Below are 22,910 nucleotides of genomic sequence, written 5' to 3'. Positions count from 1 at the left end.
GGCAGTTTCAAATTGAAGGGGGAGAGTTTGTTTACGAATTCTTTCAGCTACTTTATTTCTTTATTTTTAGACGTCTGTAATTTAAGTGTCTTCTGCCTCCACTTCTCTCCCCCCACACCCAGTCCCCATCTTGATTCCTGAATGTTTCTTCTGCATCACCTTGTTCTCTCCTCTCTCTGAACTAGGGTAGTCTATCACTCATCATGATCATATTTGTGCTCCTGGGCCAGTGGAACTTCCGCCAGCAGCAGCTAGAATCTGAAAAGGCCCAACCACATGTTTCTAAACACTAACTTTCAGGTGATCTTTTTCTGCAAGCACCACCAACAAATGATCGTATTAACAGATATGGTCCTTCAGTGGGAATTTCCCTTGGAGGCACTTTGAGAAATAGGATCACCAGAAATTACAGGATACCTTCAATACCACACAATTTAAGGCCTTACTGTCATTCAGGTTGTAACAGTTTCCATTATCAGCTCTGGGGAAGTGTTGCATTTTTAAAAGAACTTGACTATTAGCACTTGTTTCTGCATGAAACTTGACGAACAGGTTTTCAAGATTTCTAAATCCCCCCTCCCACTTATCCTTAATAATGGTCCCTTTTAGCCTAGGACTTTATGAAAACACACACACAAATGTAGTTAAAATGGCTTTGACTTCCACCTTAAAGAGACTACTCTATTTTACATGTTTAATTTTGGAGTGTTTTTACAGTTTAGAATGTTAATATGCTGCATGTAAATATTAAGAGATACCTTTCCATATTATGGAAGCCAAAACACTATAACATCCGTTATCTTAGCACTCAAAGTTTCCTTTTAAGAATCTGACAAAGTAAGAGGAAAAAGGAAATTGGGTTAAAAGGTCACCCACACATATTTTTTTAAAATATGCATTGAAGTATTTTGTTTTGCATTGCTTCACAAGTGTGCAATGAATGCATCATAACTAGCTAAGAGGGGCACTTAGCACATTTTACTGATAATATTCTATACAATGTAAAATTATCTAAGAGTACAAGAGATGCACCGGTAAGGTAAACAATGGACATGGGCATCAGTCATTTATGAGTGAGAGAGAGAAGTGAATCAGAGCAGGGGAGGGGATTGCAGTTTTCTCAGACATACTGGTCCTATCCTCCCTACATTCCCCTGAACTAATCTGATCACATACCACCTCTCCTCCATGGTGGGAAACAATGGCTTAAATGGTGTGTAGAGCCTTGCATCAACAGACCCTCTGAACTAGGATAAGTTTCAACCACAATAAGTAACTCCAGTTACTTAACATCCAGAGTTTTTGGCCACTACCTTGGCATATTGAGGCTTGGTCTACAATAGGAAATCAGGTCGGTATAACTACATCACTCGGGGGTGTGAAAAACCCACAGCCCCTGAGCAACGCAATTAAACTAACCTAACCCCTGGTGTAGACAGTGCTAGGTTGATGGGAGAATTCTCCTATCGACTTAGCTACCACCTCTTGGAGAGGTGGAGTAATCGCACCAACAAGAGAACCCCTCTCATTGGCATAGGGAGCGTCTTCATTGAAGCGCTAAAGCAATGCAGCTGCAGCAGTGCAGCTGCAGCGTTTTAAGTGTAAACCAGCCCTAAGAGGTGAGTTAAAGGGCTGAATCATTTGAGAATGTTCTTGGTTTTGAGGCGGAACCTTAGCAGCACATCTAAGACTATTTTAATAGTCTTTTAGCGCTAATTGAAGTATTTCTTCATTATCATAGCACCTTATTAAAAATTAAAGAAATTAATCTTCAGCATCTCTCTGAGGGAGATAACTCAGGCCTGGTCTATGCTACATAGTTAGGTTGACACAACACAGCTTACGTCAACCTAGTTGTGCATGTGTCTACATTCAAATTGGTCTCCCACCACGGTGGGCACCCCATTACGCCGACATATTAACCACTTCCCCGAGCATCTTAGAGACACGGTCAACATACTTACATCGACACAGTTTGAGTGTAGACACTGTGTTAGATACGTTGGCCCTAACTGACCTCCAGCAGCTGTCCCACAGTGCCCCATCTGGTCACCATTCTGAATTCCATTGCCCAGGGATCATAGAGACCAGAAGCCTCACCTCTCCTTTAAAGCCCTGCAAATTTTTAAACTTCCTTTTACTGATTATTTGACAAGCACACCTAGCAGCTCTCCATTACTGAGTGACCAGGGCAGCTACATACTCCAGAGGCATTCCTGTCTGGAGCAGACAGGAGATATTGGATTTCCTGAGCCTACGGGGAGAAGAGACTGTGCAGGCACAGCTCTGATCCAGCCATAGAAATGTGGACCTCTATGAGCAGATTGGTCAGGGGATGCAGAAGAAGGGCTAAAACAGGGACTTGCAGCAGTGTTGCATGAAAGCCAGGGAGCTGTGTCAGGCATGCTCGAAGGCCAGGGAGGGCAATCTGCCACTTTTATAAAGAGCTGCATACCATACTTGGTGGAGACACCACCACCATCCTGAACAGCACCATGGATACCTCTGAGCAGGCTGAATCACAGGGCCTTGCCATGAACAGTGAGGAGAAGGTGGATGAGGAGGAGGAGGAGGAGTATGGGGACAGATGATTGGGAGATCCAGCTGCGCAACAAGCCAGGACCTGCTTTTGATTCCACCACAGTCCAGGCAGTCAATCACAGGCAAGCCTGATGCAGGGGAAGGAACCTCGAGTAAGTGTGTAGGTAAATTTTCAATTACAGGGTTGGCACCCTCAAAGCAGCAGGACACTTCATTAATTTACTCGTGCTAGAAGAGGTAGGGGTACCATCCAGAAAGGCAGTGTTGCTATCTGCTTTTCATTCCCCTCTACAGTGCGGGACGGGGGCGGGGTCCATGCAAAGCAGTTTGTTTATGTACACAGGGATGTCCCTTCAATCCTCCTGAGAGATCTTGAAGAAATTTCCATGGAGGTACTCTGCGATCCTCTGCCGAAGGTTCCTACGAAGGTCTGCCTTATTTCTTTCTCTGCGGTAGGACACTTTCCCATGCCCCTCAGCAATATCTTCAGCAGGCACCACTGCAGTACACAAGCTAGCAGCATATGGGCCCAGGCAGCTTTGAGATGCCAGCAACTGCTGTGCTCTCTCTTCCTTTGTGACCCTCAAGGGAGAGATATCCACTAAAATCACCAGCATGTGTGGAAAATAGGGCCAGTTTTCAGTGCCATTGCCCTAGATTACTAGAATCATGTAACTGAGCAATTCCCTCCTCATTTTCCCAACCCCCATGAGCCATACTCACCATAACTGGTGCAGTGACTGATGGTGTCCACAAGCAATCCCAAGAAGTGAGAATGTGGTGCTTAAAACTTTAGGGGAGCAAGAGGAGTGAGTTCTGAACCTTAAATTTCGCTTTCTGTAGGGAATGCACTGACAATGGTACATTTGTGTGTTTTATCTTCAGCTGCTGCACTGTGGCCTTCAGGGTCTCCCCCTCCCCACCCACAGAACACCTGAGCCAGATAGGAAAGAGAAAGAAGAGGACTCAGATGACATGTTCAGGGAGACCCTGAAAGCCAGTGCTGGACTGGACCGTGAGCACAGGAACTGGAAGATAAGCATTGCCATCAGTCTGGAGAAGGTAAGAGCGATGAGGAGATAGGCCCAGGAGTCCCAGAAAGAAAAAGAGGGAGGTGCACCAGAATATAACGGGGTTTCTCAGACAGCAAACACAGACGCTGCAGACTCTGGTGGATCCCACGCTCGCCTTCCTCTGCAGCCCACTGAGAATTCAGTATCAGGACCTCTGTACACCCCACCACCCAACATTCCACATGGCAGTAGGGGTCAATGCACTACCCCTACCACTCCACCCCGGGGGACATTACAGACAATCACAGCTTCACATACACTGACCTGTGAAAGCCATGATTGGTGTATGTGTAGCTCAAATGGACATAATGTTCTTTCCCCATCATTAGTTCTGCTCTCTTAATTTATTAGGTTTTTAATGTATTTGTTTTAAAATCACAGGGTTTTCTTGCACTGATTTGGATACAAAATAAAATTCTATTATTTGGAACATAATTCATCTTTATTAGTACACAACATCTGCTGCTGAGTGCTCAGCAAATCTGAAAACAACCAATTACCTCTTCCTGTGCAGCGTCACACAGCTCAGGATCATTCACAAACAAAATTAATAGGTGCATTTACAATGGTACATTCCGACATGTACAGCAATCACCACATGACTCCCATCAGGCTACAAAAAAGCAGGGCCAGGAAGAGCGCACTACAACAGAGCCTACTCTGGTTCACCATTGAAATGGTCTTTCAAAGCCTCCCCGAGCCTTTGAGCTCTTCTAATAGCCCTTGTTCAAATTCAGCAGACAACTGCTCCACCTCCACCCCAATGGAAACTTTCCACCCTTTGCTTCACATACATTATGCCAGCTACAGCAGGCAGCAATAACCATTGGGATATTTTTTTTCCCCACTAAGTTCCAATATTGTGAGTAAACACCACCAGCAACCCTTCAAATGACCAAAAGCACATTCAACTATCATTCTGCATCAGCTGAGCTAATAGTTGAATTGTTCTTTTGGTGCTGTTGAGGTGGCCGGCGTACAGCTTCATGAGTCAGGGGTCGGCAGGGTCCCCTAGATCACTATTGGCATTTCAACATTCCCAATGGTAATTCGCCAATTGAGGAAGTCTCTGCTTGCAGCTTTCTGTAACAGTCCTGTGTTCTTAAAGAAGCGAGCGTCATGCTTCTTCCTTGGCCAGCTCACAATGATGTCGGTGAAGAGTCCCTGGTGATCCACCAATGGTTACATAACCATAAAAAAGTAGCCCTTTCTGTTGATGTTCTCAGCGGCAAGGTGGTCTACTGCAAAATAGGTACATGCCGTCTATCACTCCATTGCAATTCAGGAACCCCTTTGCTGCAAATCCACCTACTACATCCTGCGCAGCAGGAGGTGATTAATGGCCCTGCACCCTTGCATCACAACAGCCCCTGCGATGGATTTCCTGACTCCAAATTGATTCCTGACTGACCGGTAGCAATCTGGCATTGCAAGTTTCCACAGTGCAATTGCCACTCACTTCTTCACTGTCAGTGCAGCTCTCATTTTGGTGTCCCTGTGCTGGAGGGCTGGGGCAAAGTCAGCATACAGATCCAAGAATATGGCTTTGTGCATCCAAAAGTTCTGCAGCCACTGCTCATCATCCCAAACCTGCCTTACAATGCTATCCCACCAGTCAATGCTTGTTTCTCCAGCACCTGCACCTGCTCCATGAACGCTGCCAACAACCCTGAATTGGTTCTCACTACGTCACACAGCAAACTGTTCTGCAAGGAATCATCATATTCCCCACTCTTTCGGTTCTTCTTGCAGCTCTACATATATTCCAGGATTGTGCACCCTGTGCTTGCAATGCTCATAACAATAATGCAGAGCTGTGCAGGCTCCGTGCTTCTGTCAAAGATGGCGGACAGTGAGTAGGGCCATACAGGTTTGTGGGATTTTGAGAGGAAAAAAAAAAAAGGCATGAAAATTATAGGATACAGATATCATTATGAGATGGAAATGGGAGTTAGGTGCTTTTGAAAATTGTATTCCTTTGTCAACACTCCCACTGAAAGCGATGGTAAAAATACTAGAGATTTACTGGTGTGAACAATATCGGGAAATGTTTGTCAAAACCCCAAGCGTACGCAAGGTCCCATCCTGCATTTATGCATATGCTTAATTTTCAGGTCCTGAATAGTGCCATCAAAATTAATAGGACAGCTCAGATGCTTAAATTTAAGCATGAGTGTTAAGTGCTTGCAGGGATAACAGCTGGGATTGGAACTCAAGATGCCTTTGAGATTCACAGGTCTCACTTTGCTAACGAGGTAATGTAGAGCATGTGCTCACTGGCACCCACACATCAGAAGTCAGCTTCATACCATGTGTCTTTCAGAGACAGTGTTACTTTCAAATTACAGCAACCTTGAGGCGGGGAGGTAAAGGGGAAAAAATAATACATGAACTAAAAAATTAGTATCAGAAAACAATAGTAACAGAACAATATATACAGGAAAAACCTTGGCGTATGGAAGGGAAAACAAACAGACAATTCTAAATTAAAGATTTTCACAGAATTTTTTAAAGAAATTGTAAAAGTTAACCTAAAACTCTGAGTTCAAAGGGACACGTGGAAAAAGCATCTAAAGTAAAAATCTGTAAGTGGAGAAAAACATTTACCAGAAGAACGATACCCAACTCTCCCCAACATGCAAATACCTCACAGAACAGGAAAGAAAGCAGGCATCAAGAACTGCTTGGTTTCAGGTTGAAGGATTTAATGCAGCTTAAAAGCCACAGACAATTGACTGCATTGGGAAAGTACAATTTCATTCATTTTCCTTTCCATTAGACCACAGAACTAGTAAAGATGTACTGATACAGGAAAGGAGAACCACTCATTGGGCGTCTTACTAATGCAGAAAAGTAGTCTATGTATTATAGTGCAATTATGTAGATGTACACAGCCTCTCAGCTTCAAATTACTTTGAACTTGGTCCTTGGGGAGATGTGTTGCATAGCGTTCTTTGCTCTGGGCTTTCCCATTCAAGTATTACTGCTCTCATATATTTGCCAAATTCACTTTGGGTCAAAATAAGACGACTACAATCCCTACACACCCAGAGATTGCCATCTAGGTGCTCACTTCAGCTACAAAGGTCAAGTGAACACCGCCAATCACGTAAAGCAGTGCAACTGCATGGCTTGCTCCTGCTTACTCCTGTGGGCAATTCTGAGGAACAGGGTGAAAGGTTCAGACAGAGAAATTTTGGGTGAAAAAGTCAGGAAACTCCGAAGTTACAGGTTCCTACAGCTAAGTTAACTTACTGTGTTGCATCTGAGTGTATTTTATGGCGCTCACGTAACAATATGAACAGTAACATATGAAGCTATATAATCAAACACCACCATTTGAAATAAAAATACCACATTTGTACAACTAGGATGAGTTAGCAGGTGCTGTACAAAACAGTCATTTCTCAATATCCTGCCTTTTTGGGGCTTAATTTCTTGATCTTAGCTTTGCATTTCATTTCCCCTTTGTGGGTCCCTCTCTGCAAAACCCAGCTCTCATTTTAGTTTCCGTCCTCCCCTTCACTAGCCAGTTCAGTCCCTCTCCCTCTCCCTCCCGTGCACTACTTCAGAAGAGAGTGGTGGGTGGAAGCTAGCCAAGGTGGGGCAGCAGCCTGATAAAGGAAGACCGAGGAAACTAATCAACAGGAGGCAGTTAGCAGGTCTACACTACAGAGTTTTGTTGACAACAGTCAGCTTTTGGTGACAAAACAGTGGTGGTGCACACACTACGATGCTCGCTCCCCCCCGATTTGGTAACAAAATAAAACCACCTTGACGAGAGGCATAGAGCTTTTTGCGGCAAAGTCAGAGCGACAAAGAATCAGTGTAAATGCTGCGTGCCGTAACTGGGCTCCAGGAGCTATCCCACAATGCCCACCCTGACCGCTCTGCTCACTGTTTTGAACTCTGCAGCAATGCCCTGCACTACAGCTACACAGGCATGCGCCCCTCCCCTTTCAAAGCCCCAGGAAGTTCTGAAATTGCTCAACTGGAGAGCTCACACAGCTACTGCCCAGCTGAGCACCTGCTCCTGGCAGCAAACGCCATCCTGCCTGGACTGCAGGGGACGGGGCGGATCATTCTCCTGGGCCTGTGGAGAGACAAGGCTGTGGGAGAACTCAGAGGGAATCAATCCTGGTCTCCTATGGCAGCCATGCAGGCAGTGCGGGCTGCTGCTAGGGGAGGAAGGGGAGAGACTCCAAATGTGCTTTGCAGAGCCAGGGAGAGGAGCTGTGGGAGAACTCAGAGAATCATGAAAATCCTGCTCTCCCCAGCGCTAGGACAACAGTGGCAGAGCGGGCTGCTGATGACAGGAGAGAGACTCTTGGGCCTGGTCTACACTGACAATGTAGGTCAATGGAATTCAGCTTCCATTGACCACAAAGTATGCGTCTCCACTGGCACGTCAGCTCTGCTGACCTAAATTGTGGTAAAATTCAACTTAATAAAACCACCTACGCAAGTGGCATAACGCTGAAGTCAAATTGTATGGGTTGAATGAGTGTCAATGTAGGCAGAGCACAATGTAAATCAACGTCATTGGCCTCTGGGAGGTATAACGCTTCTTCTCACTATCCAGGTGCCCGGTGTATGGCTTCATTAGCAGGGGGATAGGGGTAGCCAGGATCACAACTGGCATTTCAACATAGCCAATATTTATTTTTTGGTCAGGGAAGAAAGCGCCCGCCTGCATCTTTTTGAACAGACCTGAGTTCCTAACGATTCGCGCATCATGCACCTTTCCAGACCACCCCACACAGATGTCGGTAAAGCATCACCTGTGATCCACAGAGGCCTGCAACACCATTGAGAAGTACCCCATTCAATGTATGTACTTTGTGGCAAGGTGGTCCAGTGCTAAGATAGGGATGTGCGTGCCATCTATTGCCCTCTCACAGTTAGGGAACCCCATTGCAGAAAAGCCTTTTAATATGTCCTCCACGTTTCCCAAAGCCACCACCCTTCTTAGCAGAAGTATATTAATGGCCCAGCACACTTAAATCACGGCTGCTCCCACGGCGGATTTACCGACTCCAAATTGATTCCCAACTGACCAGCAATAGTCTGGTGTTCCTAGTTTCAACAGAGTGATGGCCACTCTCTTCTCCACTGCCAGAGCAGATCTCAAGCGAGTATTCATGCATTTCAGGGCTGGGGAAAGCTCTCCGCAAAGTTCCAAGAAAGTGGCCTTTCGCATACAAAAGTTCTGTAGCCACTGCTCATCATCCCACACCTTCATAGCGATGTGATCCCATCAGTCTGTGCTTGTTTCTTGGAACCAGAACTGGCGCTCCACTAACTGAAGATGGTGCATGACAGCCTGCAGTAAACAGGAATTGTTTTGTTCTATGGCTTGTAGCAAGGCGGCCTCAGTAACATCGCAATTTTCAGCGCTGTGCCTCCTGTCTCACCCCTGAAAATACTGCAGAATAAGTCGTGAGGTATTTGTGATACTCACAATAATAGTGCAGAGCTGAGCGGGCTCCATTCCTCTCAGGCAATGGCGTGTTCGCAGCAGAGAGTGAAGGGTTTGAAAAAATGGCGCGAAAAGGCGATCGTCTGTTTGTTTGAACTGGGACTAAAAGGGAGGGGGAAAGGGAGGATGTTGCATCATGGGAGGACGAAAACCTTCCCAAACACCCCTGCAGGTAGTTGCACTGTGGGATAGCTACCCATAGTGCACTGCTTTGATTGCCAACATAAGTGCGGATGGTGGGGATGCAATCCCCCGACGCAATGAGCGTGGTGTGATCAAGCTCCTCCGAATTCTGCGGCTCAGTGGGTCAAGGTCAATTTAAATTAAATAGACGTCATTCCACAGTGTAGACATATCCTCCCTGTGCTGTGCAGAGCCGGGGAGAGAGGCGGGAACTGATGTTCGGGTGTTGTGTCCCCTCCCACTGGAGGTGTACAGGTCTCCGCTGAGTTGGGGTGGCCAGACGGGGGGACACCAGCTGTTTGTGCACCAGCTTCTGCCTCAGGATTGGTTGCTTCCAGCTGTCATCATATTTAAAGAGACAACGTGTGGACACACACATTGTCCCCCAACAATCTCTCACTCTCACTCACACACACACTCCCTTCCCCTCCACTCATACACTTCTGTGGGCTTCTTGTGTTTGTGTTCAGTAATGTCAGTTAGGGCAGTTGAAAAGTGGCTGTCAATCTAGTAGGATGCTCATGGAACAATGTGATTCAGAAACCATCATCATGTGATGCTATGTCTGCCCCATGAGGCATTGCAAACCCTTCCCAAGGCACCCTGTGTGCAGTTGCACAGTGGGATAGCTACCTGTGTGTCAGTGCAAGAGCTGGTGGTATGAATGCACTCCACTGACACAAGGAGCATAGTGACATATCCATTCCATGTAGGTGAGTGCGCGCCCCGTGCACGAGCCTGCGGAAAACTTTTCTGCCCTAGCAACCCAGCGGTCGGTCTCGGCGCCCCCTGGAGTGGCGCGCGCACAGCGCGGTATATAGGGTGCCACCGACCGCGCGGGTCCCCAGTCCCTTCTTTCTGCCGACTCCGACAGCGGGGACGGAGGGTGGGTTTGGAATGGATATGAGCAACACATCTCGAAGAACAACAGTTACTGGTAAGTAACCCTGTTTTCTCTCTTCGAGAGTTGCTCATATGCATTCCATGTAGGTGATTACATAGCCATACCTTTGGCGGTGGGAAGGAGTCAGTGGCGCGAAGCCCTTCTCAGCACGGCTCTGCCAACTGCTGCATCCTCTCTTGCTTGTTGCACGATGGCATAGTGAGAGGTGAAGGTATGGACCGATGACCAGGTTGCAGCTCTGCAGATATCCTGTAGGGGCACTCGTTCCAGAAAAGCCGCCGAGGTGGCTTGGGCCCTGGTGGAGTGCGCTGTAATCGGTCCCGGGAGTGGTACCTTCGCCATCTCATAACAGGTGCGGATGCAGGTGGTGATCCAGGAGGAGATGCACTGGGTGGAGACAGGTGAGCCTTTCATGCGGTCCGCCACTGCGACGAAGAGCTGCGTGGACTTCCGGAAAGGCTTGGTCCGGTCTATGTAGAAGGCTAAGGCTCGCCTGACATCCAGTGAGTGCCATCTCCGCTCCTCCTCCGATCCGTGTGGTTTGGGAAAGAACACGGGGAGGAAAATATCCTGATTATAATGAAACTGGGACACCACCTTAGGCAGGAAGGCCGGGTGGGGTCTCAGTCGCACTTTATCTTTGAAAAATACTGTGTAAGGAGGGTCTGAGGTTAGGGCTCTTAGCTCGGAGACCCTCCTAGCCGATGTAATGGCTACGAGGAAGGCTACCTTCCATGATAGGACTAGAAGAGGGCATGTAGCCATAGGCTCAAAGGGGGGACCTGTGAGGATAGTGAGAACTAGGTTTAAGTCCCAGAGAGGCAAGGGATCACGAACTTGTGGGAACAGCCTCTCTATTCCCTTGAGAAACCTGATGGACATCGGGTGGGAGAATATAGACCTCCCCTCCACTGGGCAATGGAAGGCCGAGATGGCCGCCAGATGCACCCTTAGGGAGGCCAGGGCAAGGCCCTGCATCTTTAAATGTAGGAGGTAGTCCAAGATGGCCTGGATAGTTGAGTCCAGAGGCACGATGCCCTGTGACTGTGCCCAGTAGGTGAAGCGTTTCCACTTCGCCCGGTATACCACCTGGGTTGAAGGTTTCCTGCTCCCCAGCAGGACGTTTTGGACTTGTGCGGAACAAGCCCTCTCTCCTTCCGTTAGCCATGGAGCCTCCACGCCGTCAGGTGGAGGGAGTCCAGGTCTGGGTGGAGCAGGCGACCCTGCTCCTGGGATAGGAGATCGTATCGTCTCGGGAGCGGGATCGGCGTGGCGATGGAGAGGTCGAGCAGCATACTGTACCAGTGCTGTCTCGGCCATGCCGGTGCGATCAGGATGATGTCCGCTCTGTCTCTCTTGACTTTCAAGAGCACCTTGGGGAGCAGTGGGGTCGGTGGAAACGCGTAGAGAAGTGGCCCCGACCAGTCTATCAGGAACGCGTCCGAAATGGAGTTCTGTTCTCGCCCGCGCAGGGAGCAGAATAGTGGGCATTTCGCGTTCTGTAGCGTGGCAAAGAGGTCCAGATGGGGAACTCCCCACTTGCGGAAGAGAAACGCTGTAACCTCCCCATGAAGTGACCATTCGTGGCGGGGAAAGAACGATCTGCTGAGGCGGTCTGCCTCGTCGTTCCTCACCCCTGGGAGGTGAGATGCCACCAAGTGAAAGTCGTTTCTCACCGCGAGGTCCCATAGCTGTAGCGCCTCGCGACACAGGGTCGAGGAGCGCGCCCCGCCTTGTCTGTTGATGTAAAACATCGTGGCGGTGTTGTCCGTAAGGACTTGTATCACCCGCCCCCTGAGAAAGCGGAGAAAAACCTTGCAAGCGAGAAGGACTGCTCGGAGTTCCCGAATGTTTATATGGAGCAGTCTGTCTTGCAGCGACCACTGACCTTGGGTACTCAGGTTGTGTGTAATGTGCGCCCCCCACCCGATATCGGAGGCATCTGTGATTAGAGTTACAGAGGGAACCAGGTCTGCGAAGGGGACTCCTTCCATTACTTGTCTCTGGTCTGTCCACCAGATCAGTGACGCTAAGACCTGGGGTGGGACGGTGACTACCCTGCCCAGAGAGTGTCTGGCTGGGGCATATACTGACGCTAACCAGCCCTGCAGAGGCCTGAGTCTGAGGCGAGCCAGCCTGACCACGTATGTGCATGCCGCCATGTGCCCCAACAGCTGCAGGCAGCGTCTGGCTGTTGTTGTGGGGAACGTCTGTAGCTCGCGTATGATGGCGGTCATGGCTTGGAAACGAGGTAGTGGGAGGAAGGCCCTGGCCTGTACTGCGTCCAGAGTGGCCCCAATAAATTCTATGCGCTGGACTGGGGTCAGTGTGGATTTCTGCTCGTTTATGAGCAGCCCCAGTCTGTTGCACGTCTCGCACGTTAGGGCTAAACTGTTTGCCACATGGAGTCTGGATCTTCCCCGAAGTAACCAATCGTCCAAGTAGGGGAAGATCTGGACCCCTTTGCGCCTCAGGTAGGCCGCCACCACCGCTATACACTTGGTGAAGACCCGGGGCGCTGAAGAGAGGCCAAAGGGGAGGGCCGTAAACTGGTAGTGGCCACCAGCTACCGTGAACCGTAGGAAACGTCTGTGGCCAGGGAGGATAGACACGTGGAAATATGCGTCTTTCAAGTCGAGAGCGGCATACCAATCTCCAGGATCCAATGTGGGAATGATGGAGGCTAGGGAGACCATGTGGAACTTGAGCCGCCTGATGAACCTGTTGAGGCGGCGGAGGTCCAGAATGGGCCGGAGGCCCCCCTTTGCCTTGGGAATAAGAAAATACCGGGAATAAAACCCCCTGCCCCTTTCCATAGGTGGGACTTCCTCTACTGCCCCTAGGCGGAGCAGGGAGCGGACCTCCTGAAGGAGGAGTTGCTCGTGAGAGGGGTCCCTGAAGAGGGACGGGGTAGGGGGAGAGTCCGGTGGGAAAGCCGAGAGCTGTAAGGCGTAACCCCTCCGCACCACGCTTAACACCCAGCGGTCCGAGGTTATGCCTCGCCACTCTCGGAGGAAGGGGCGAAGTCTGTCTTTGAAGGGTAGGGTGAGATCCTGGTCGACCCCTGGGGTCGTTAGAATGGCAGAGGTGCCGCTCCCGAGCGTCCCATCAAAAAGGGCGCTTGCCATTCTTGCGCGGCCCGGATTGGGGGCCCTTGGCAGGCCCGGAGCGGTTCCGGCGGTTGTTCTGCCGGAAACGGTCCCCTGTTCTTCTGGGCTGGGTCTGGCGGGGGGTAGCCTAGGAGCGGGCTGTTGCTGTTGTTGTCTCTGGGGCTGCTGTCTGCCCTGGCGCCTCGCTGTCTGCGGTACGTAAAGCCCCAAGGATCGCAGAGTGGCGCGAGAATCTTTTAGGGCGTGCAGCTTATCATCTGTCTTGGCGGAGAACAGGCCTGTGCCGTCAAAGGGCAGATCTTGAATGGCCTGTTGCGCCTCAGTGGAGAGGCCAGATGATTGTAGCCAGGACGACCGGCGCATCACAATGCCGGACGCCATGGCCCTACCCGCCGCGTCGGTCGCGTCACTGGCCGACTGGATAGTAGCTCCCCCTACAGTTGACCCTTCCTGGAGGACGGTGGTGAAGTCCTGTGCTAGATCTGGAGGAAGGGCCGACGTAAATCTCTGGAGTGAGGCCCAGAGATTCAAATTATAGCGCCCCAAGAGAGCTTGGTGGTTTGCTATGCGGAGCTGAAGGGCCGCGGTGGAGTATACCTTTCTCCCAAAAAGGTCTAGCTTCTTATAGTCTTTATTTTTGGGAGTATTGGCCTGGGCACCTTGGCGCTCCCTCTGATTGACAGCGTCCACCACTAAGGTACCGGGGGCTGGGTGGTTGTACAAGTACTCAAACCCCTGCTGCGGCACATAGTATTTACGCTCCGCGGTCTTAGAGGTTGGAGCTACCGAGGCAGGGGTCTCCCATATGGGTTTCACCCGTTTGAGTACTTGGTCATGAACCGGGAGTGCCACCCTAAAGGGGCCCGCAGAGGCTGGAATACCAAATATGGGGTCCTCCTCCTCCGAGAGCTCCCTGAGATCTATCTTAAGGTTCTCCGCTAGCCGCTTAAGGAGCTCCTGATGAGCCTTAAAATCAGGCAAAGGGGTCCTCTGGTCCCTAGATGTTGTATCGGGTGGGGAGGAGGAGGAGGACTGTAACAATGGGCCTGTAGAGGGCCCTTCCAGAGGATCAGACTCGTAGTCCGACGAATGATCCCCCTCTTGGGGGCGCTCCTCCTGCTGTCCACCCTGTGTTGGGGGGGGTGGCAGAGGTTTGGAGGAGGAGGGGAGTGACCCTGTGCCCTGGATTGTCTGAGGGGGCCAGGGTCCCCAATAAGGCCACTGCCAAGGGCCTTGCCCCCACGCCGGTACCGGGCCCGGTGCCGGGTACGTAGGCGCAGATGGATGAGCCGGGCTGGGAGATCTGCGACTCCTCTTGCGATGCCCTTTACTCGGAGATGGGCTGCGGGATCTAGAAGAGCGGTGGTGGCGCCTGCTGCGTCGAGGAGACGAGCTGGACGAGGAGGAGTACCTCCGCGATTTATAACGGCGCTTGGCGTGGGCCTTAGGGCTTCTTGAGCGCCGCTCCCCGGTGGAAAGGTGCGGTACCGTAGAGGCGTCCGGTGCCGAGGCGTCCGGTACCGAGGGTCGCTTAGGGGTGCGGGAACGAGATTTAGAGCGTTCCCGGTGCCGATGGCTGTACGCCGGGCTACGAGAGCGGCCCCGTGCGGTTTGATGGTACCGGCTCCCCCGCGGTACCGAGCTCCCAGAATGCCTCTGATGCTCCGCGTCCTGTCTCGGTGCCGCACGCCGCGCCGGGGAGGGAGCTGGCGACCTCGATCTGGTCCGGTACCGCATGGTATCTGTCGGTACCGGGGATCGGGAGGTGTGGTAGGGGCGAGATGTCTGCCCTGACGCCTTCGAACGCACCGGGCTAGCAGAGCGCCGGTACCGTTCTTGAGTCCTCGGTGCCCTTGAAGCTGGGGCGTCGTGTGAGGAATGGCGGGATGGGCTTGGAGTGCGGGTGGGCGAGCGAGCCCGGCGTGGTGTGTCCCGCTGCCTCTCTGGATGTAATGCCGGGGATCGAGACCGGTGCCGTGGCTGGGGCGCCGGGATCCGCACCGGACTGTGTTCCGATGACCGGGAACGCTCAGCCGCACGTCTCGGCACCGGGGATGGTGAAGAGCGGTGCCGAGAGCCCGAAGACGAACAGGAGCGGTGCCGTGGCTCCGACGTCCGGGACTTATCCCGCCTTGTTGAGCGGCGCCGGGGCTCCGAAGGTCCCACTTCGGTTACGGAGCTTTCCCGGGAACTTCCCGAACAGCTACGGTGCCGTTCTTTGGAAGGGCTCAACGACTCGCGGTCGGAGCTGGGGGGGGAGGATGTTGCTCTCCCTCTCCCCGACCGTCTGGGGGGAGACACCGAGTCCCGTCTCGACCTCCCACCGGAGTAGCCCAGCACGGGCTTACCCCGAGACGCTATCCCCGATGCCCTCGGCCGAGGGGGGGACGGAGGCGTGGGCAGGGCCATGAGGGCTCGTGCCGCTGTGAACGCCTCCGGCGTCGACGGCCCTTGTAGAGGCGCTCCCCCACCCCTCGGGGTCGGGGGAGGCTCTCTACGAGGAGATGCCGGTGCCGGGACAGATTCAACGGCACGTGGCTGGGGCATCTCCTGTATCACTCCCTGCTGTACCGGTCGCAGGGAGGAGTCCATAGGTGCGGCCGCTGGCCGTTTCTTTTCTTCGGTACCGGTTTAGACGGTACCGATGGTGTTGGTGTCGGTACCGGTGGTGCGCTCCGGATCGACGAGACGCTCGGTGCCGTGGGTGATCTGGACGGCTCGGAGTCGGGACGAAGTGCCGTCTCCATCAAGATCGCCCGGAGGCGAGCGTCTCTGTCCTTTTGAGTCCGCGGCTTGAAAGCCTTACATATGCGGCACTTGTCCTTGCGGTGTTGTTCTCCGAGGCACCGAAGGCAGCGGTCATGGGGGTCGCTGACGGAGAACACCTTACCGCAAGCCGCACAAGGTTTAAACCCGGTGGAGCCAGGCATGGCTCCTAAGGGAGCCCCTTAGGGGCTAACTATATACACTATCTTATACTACACTAACTATATACTATAAAAACAATAAAGAACTTATATACAATACTAAAGTAGGTTGCTACTTGCTGATAAAGGCAAGGGGCAGACGTTCCACTGACCGTCACGGGCGGAAAGAAGGAACTGGGGACCCGCGCGGTCGGTGGCACCCTATATACCGCGCTATACGCGCGCCACTCCAGGGGCCGAGACGCCGAGACCGACCGCTGGGTTGCTAGGGCAGAAAAGTTTTCCGCAGGCTCGTGCACGGGGCGCGCACTCACCTACATGGAATGCATATGAGCAACTCTCGAAGTTTGTTTTTGTTGGGGTTTTTTTGTTGTTGTTTTGGTTTGGGTTGGGTTTTTCTGCTTTACTGTAGTAACAGTATTTACTCAGGTCCCTTCAGAAAGGTCCCTCACCAAAGGCTCTTAACCAAAGTAAAGAGTCATGGGATAAGAGGAAAGGTACTCTCATGGATCAGTAATTGGTTAAAAGAAGGGAAACAAAGGTGAGGAATAAATGGTCAGTTTTCAGAATGGAGAGAGGTAACTAGCAGGATCCCCCAAGGATCTATACTGAGACCTGTGCCAGTCAAAATATTCATAAATGATCTGAAAAAAGGGGTAAACAGTGAGGTGGCAGAGTTTGCAGATGATAATAAATTACTAAAGATAAATCCAAAGCTGACTGCAAAGAGTTACAAAGGGATCTCGCCAGAGTGGGTGACTGGGCAACAAAATGGTAGATAAAATTCAGTGTTGATAAATGCAAAGTAATGCACATTGGAAAACATAATCCCAACTATACATATGAAATGAGGTGGTCTAAATTAGCTGTTACCACTCAAGAAAGAATGCTTGAATGCACCTTGAATGTATGCAGTTCTGGTCACCCCATCTCAAAAAGATGTATTAGAATTGAAAAAAGCACAAAGAAGGGCAACAAAAATCATTAGGGATATGAAACAGCTTCCGTATGAGGAGAGATTAAAAAGACTGGGACTGTCATCTTAGAAAAGAGACAACTAAGAGACAATATGATAGAGTTCTATAAAATCATGAATGGTGTGGAGAAAATGAATAAAGAAGTGTTATTTGCCCCCTTCACATGACACAAGAACTGGTGCCACCCAATGAAATTAATAGCAGTTTTAAAACAAACAAAAGGAAATTCTTCTTCACACAGTGCACAGTCAACAGATCTAACTTATTGTGAAGGCCTAAGTACAAGTAGATTAAAAAAGAATTAGATAAGTTCATGGAGGACAGGTCCATCAGTGGCTATTAGCCAAGATGGTCAGGAATGCAACCCTATGCTCTGGGTATACCTAAACCTCAGGCAGCTAGAAGCTGGGACTGGACGACAGGGAATGGAATCATTTGACAGGTTACTGGCCTAGACCACATTGGTCTGACCTAGTATGGCCATTCTGATGTCATTAGCTGGGTGAGTTACGTGTGAAAAGTAGGGCAGGCTTCTTTTCCCTCCGTGATTAAACACAAATTTCTTGTTGGTCCAAACTTCATCTATCATCATTTAGAAAACAGTGTATTTGCAGTTTATCAAAGAATAAAGTGACTTCCTGCAGACTGCAAATAAAAGTGCCATACATCAACCCAATTGTTTGAAAGATTGGGTGATAAAAAGCATTTCAGATTAAGGTGGAAGAAATGCTGATAGGACCTGGCGGTTACAGTGGATAAGAAGCTGGATATGAGTCAGCAGTGTGCCCTCATTACCAAGAAGGCTAACGGCATATTGGGCTGCATTAATAGGAGCATTGTCAGCAGATCGAGGGAAGTGAATATTCCTCCCTATTCGGCACTGGTGAGGCCGCATTTGGAGTATTGTATCCAGTTTTGGGCCACCCACTACAGAAAGGATGTCGATAAATTGGAGAGAGTTCAGTGGAGGTCAACAAAAATGATTAGGGGCCTGGAGCACAATACTTATGGGGAGAGGCTGAGGGAACTAGGCTTGTTTAGTATGCAAAAGAGAGGAATGAGGGGGGATTTGATAGCAGCCTTTAACTACCTGAAAGGGGGTTCCTTTCAGGGAGGATGGAGCTAGGCTGTTCTCAATGGTAGTAGATGACAGAACATGGAGCAATGGTCTCAAGCTGCAGTGGGGGAGGATGGTGAAGCACTGAATGGGTTATCTAGGGAGGTGGGGGAATCTCCATCTTTAGAGGTTTTTAAGCTGTGGCTTGACAAAGCCCTGGCTGGGATGATTTAGCTGAGGTTAGTCCTGCTTTGAGCAGGGGGTTGGACTAGATGACCTCCTGAGGTCCCTTCCAACTCTAATATTCTATGACTCAAACTTTGCAGTCCCAAAATAGCTGGCTGTTTCTGCTAAAGTAATCAGCACTCAAATAGTTAATGTTTGATATTTAAAATATCATTAGAATTTTAGGGGCCACATTTCATTGAACAGGGGCCATCCTCACCACTTACAGCATTTGCTTCAGCTTGTCTGTAGATTCAGGAAGACATTGCACCAAATTATTTAATACATATTCTGACTCCCTTGTTATGATTTATAGAATCAAGATGTTCTAAGCCCTGGTTTGATGGACAGTTCACTGACCATTCTTTATTAATTATATGTGTTATTTAAGTCTGAATGAGTTTAATTAAGTGCATATAAAATATTAGGCTGCCTAACAAATCAGCCAGGACCCCAAGGTGCTACCTACAGTGAAGAAGTAATTAGTGCGCTAGAAAACCTGCTGTTAGGGGAAGTTTACCCAGACATCACAAAGGAAGGTGTATGCTTTTTGAAAGACACCAAGGTGTTAACTGTATATAAGATGAATTGGTTTTCATATAAAGATCTTGTGTATTCATCTTAAAAGAATTAGCTTAAAATAATTCTTTGAAATGGGCAGTTTCTTCAAAATGATCATTGTAATCCTCTCTCATTGACACAGAATGAGTTTGTGAATTAAAAGCCTAAATATGAGGTGAAAAATTTGTGAATTAACAGATGACGTCAATGTCCAGTATGCTGTTAAGGATTTTTAGGAACTATAAAACAGAGTGACTCAGATTACACAACACACTGATCCTGGATGCAACTGATGAGAGTCATGGCACACACACAAAAGCTAGGACTCTAGAAAACTGTCAGCTGAGGAGATGGCAACAAAATTGTGTAACCAGACTGAGCACCTATGATCATATTGACCTATGCCTCATCATATTGACCATATGATCATATTGACCTATGTCCTCATCTTACAAGCAAAATAAGAGCAGTTAGGCTAAATACTGTGAAAAACAGAGGCGATGGGACCCACATTTAAAGTACTGTGAGAAATAGATGTGATGGGACCTACATTTCAATTACAGTATAAGTTAAGCAAGAAGATAATTTTTCCATCTTATCAGATTTATCATTGTTTATGATTTTGCCTATCTGAGGATAACTAAGCTAAGTTAGTTATCAGGGCATGATCCAGAAGGAGCTGCTGTGAGTAGCAGAAGCAGCCTTGCTAAGAACCCGCACTGAAAAAGACAACAGGGCAGCAAAGGTAAATCATGCTGTGGAACGGAGCCACTGCTGAAGTCTGGTGACTAAGGCAAGCCATGTGCAGGCAAGCTGAAAGGGGGATTAGTAGTAGGAATTTCTTGAAAAGACCACTGTCAGGAATCACAGCAGAAGAGGCAAGAGGATATTGCATGAAGTGTAGGGGAGAGGGTGGATCCCAAACATCCAGGACGGAAAGGGCAAAATCAGGACTGTGGAGACAGTGTCCCCTTTAATGCTGAGAGCAGAGACAGACAGACAAGGCTGAGACGGCAAGAAAACGGGGGCTGAGAATGCATAGCAAGCTTTTATAGGCTTAGATTTAGATGTCAAAGAGAGATATTTGTATAAGTCTATTTCAGAGCTATTGACCCAGATTGGCGGTTGCTACTTGCATGAGAAAGAGCAAGGAGAGGATAAATCATCAGGAAGGACTTCCTGGCAGTGTAACCTATTAAACTGTGAAATCTTCTCCCCTAAAATGTGTGGAGGCTCCCTAGCCTGGGGCATTTAAAAGCAAACCAGTCAAAACACTAGAAAATGTACTGTGGGAAACAACCCTGCATTGGGAGAGGTCTTAGATAAACTAAAAGAACTTTTTCATTTCCACTTTCTAATTCTTTCCTACAGAATCAAAAGGTGCAACAGCTCTTCCTTTTTGGTTCTGATACGTCACCTACTGGCCTCTAACAGTAACAACAAGATAAGATCATACTGCTTTTTCATACATTTTACTCATTCCCATGTCATATTTGGAACCTCTTCGGGAGACAGAAAATGAAAAATCAATTCTTTCTAAGAACCATCTCCTCCTTCAAATCAAACAGAAAAGCAACAGTACCTAATTAACATGCATCTCCACACCTTTAAGAAGCTGCATTATAATTATCCTAATGCAAGAAGTGGGATTTGTTGAGTCAGTGAAACGGTTCTGCCAGAAAATATCACATATTACACAAATCTATTACGGGGACTGCCATTCAAAGTGAAAGAATGAGAAAGCAAGCCCCCATCAGCATTTACTAATTAATAAAGACAGACAGATTTACACGCTTGCAATGAACAGACATGGAGTCTAAAGAATGATTTATAGTGAGATGTGATGCTCTTCCCCTTTCGCCTCAATAACAATAAATAAAGGCAGCTTTATGACCTCGTAAAACATAAAAGTAAGATTATTAAGAGGACAAAGTTCTGCTAGACTGACAGACTTGACCTTTCTAGACTCAAAGTACTTGTGATAAAACTTCCATTAAAACCATGTTATATATTATGCATCCACCATCATATTAGCACACAGACGAGGCAAACTGCAGTGCCCTTAATACATCTAATACATTTCTTTTTTTCCCATAGAAGCAAAAAGGTATATTGGAAAGCGTAAACTATTACTGAGAAATAATCTCAGAAGTACCACTCAGAAACCACTAAATGTTTAAAGTGTATAGTTAAATTATACAGATATTCCATAATCAACAACAAACAACAAACAAGCAACAACAAAACATACAAATGTACCCAACAGTAGATATATGGATAGGCAGAAGAGCAAGAGAGGGTGAGGTTACTGGGGTTAGTCAAAGCACTTCAGGGCTTGTCTAAAGAATACTGGTCTATACCACACCGGGAAAGAAAATGACTGAATTAAATTGTGACGCTGTCTGGAGTTGGAGGACATTTTAGAATATGATTGAATATCAATATTGCAAAATTACAATAATTCATACGGGATAGGACATCAGGTACCATTAGAAAGGTTATAATTTGCTAAGTATGATGATATTGTTTATGTGTATGTGTCATATTTGTATTGGAAGTTATGGGTATGTTTGATATATCTGTATTGCAACTTATGCTTTGTTTCTGGGCAACATCCCAGACAGGATGGCAGCAGCAATAAGCCTGCTTAATGGCCCATTAAGGAAACTCAAACGTACAATGAACCCAGGGAAAGAACCCAGAGGCTACACCTTATGAATCACCAGGACTTGCCCAGGTGACCCTTGACTCCATCTTGTTTCTGTGAATTTCCGCAAGCTGCATGGCAAAGGACATAAAAGGCAGTTGCTCCATCCCTCCCATGTTGTCTTCATTCCTGCTTCCTACCTCTGGATCAACTCATCTGCAACTGAAGCTGTGAAACAAAAAAGACTGAGACCCATCCAGGTACTGCATGTACATCAGAGGAACTGTAACAATCCCGCAAATGCCACAATCCTGCTGAGAATCTGATATATATGGACTTTACAATCATTTGTATGTATCTGATTGCTTTGACCAGTTAACATTTTTCTCTTATAGTTTGCTTCTTTCCTTTTATAATAAACCTTTAGTTTTAGTTAATAAAGGATTGGCTGGCAGTGTGGTATTTTGAGTAAGATCCAGACTTATATTGATCTGGCAATGTGGCTGACCTTTGGGGTCAGGAGAACATTTTGGTATAGGGAATAGCACTTTAAATTATTTAAACTTTCTCTTTTTACTGGACCTAGTTGCTGAATGGGAGCCAGAGGCTGACATGCAGTAATGGGCTGTGTATTTTTTGGTGTAGCTTCTTGATAACCAGTGTGGGAGATCAGAAGCACTGTTTGTGGCTGGTTGGTGAATTTACCTCAGTGTTAGCCACCAGTTTGGAAGAATCTGCTCTCCTTTTGCAGCCTGCGCTGACCCTGGCATTTTCAGATGGCTATCCTAAGCACAGGCAGGTCACAAAAGTACGTGCACTGATACTCTCCACTAGCGTGCTTGTTAAGGAAGTCCAGTGATACTTCAAATAAGCACATGAAATGTTTACAGGATGTGTGTGTACATATTGTTGATTTGGCAGTAAGTATCCCCTTATCGGTAGGCCCTGTGTATTCTGCCACCACAGAATTCCTGAATTCACCCCTTTGCACGGAATTAGGCTCCAGGATCTAGTTAGCTTTAAAAAAATGTTTCTAGCCCCTATGGCTGTGAAGATTACTTTGAAAACATTAACTAGTGTAAGGGCAAGTCTACACTTAAAATGCTGCACTGACGCAGCTGCACTGGTTCAGCTATGCCACTGTTGCACTTCAGTGAAGATGCTACTACTCCAATGGGAGAGCTTCTTCCATTGGCGTAGTTAATCCACTTCCATGAAAGGTGGTA

The 22,910-nt window shown here is 48.4% G+C and overlaps 1 protein-coding gene and 1 pseudogene across 1 annotated transcript in view; both read right to left on the bottom strand.

The window, feature by feature from the left end:
- NCOA7 (nuclear receptor coactivator 7) overlaps positions 1-22,910 on the bottom strand; it is a 154,153-nt gene that overhangs the window by 55,692 nt on the left and 75,551 nt on the right. The gene's annotated exons all lie outside the window — the stretch shown is intronic.
- On the bottom strand, positions 8,122-9,105 carry LOC137152177 (uncharacterized; annotated as a pseudogene).

This window comes from Emydura macquarii, unplaced genomic scaffold (assembly GCF_026122565.2).
Source record: "Emydura macquarii macquarii isolate MOO-44397 ecotype Brisbane River unplaced genomic scaffold, CSIRO-AGI_Emac_v2 contig_1146, whole genome shotgun sequence".
Taxonomy (NCBI): domain Eukaryota; kingdom Metazoa; phylum Chordata; order Testudines; family Chelidae; genus Emydura; species Emydura macquarii.
The sequence above is the reverse complement of the archived record's forward strand: the minus strand, read 5'-3'. Positions and strand labels throughout refer to the sequence as shown.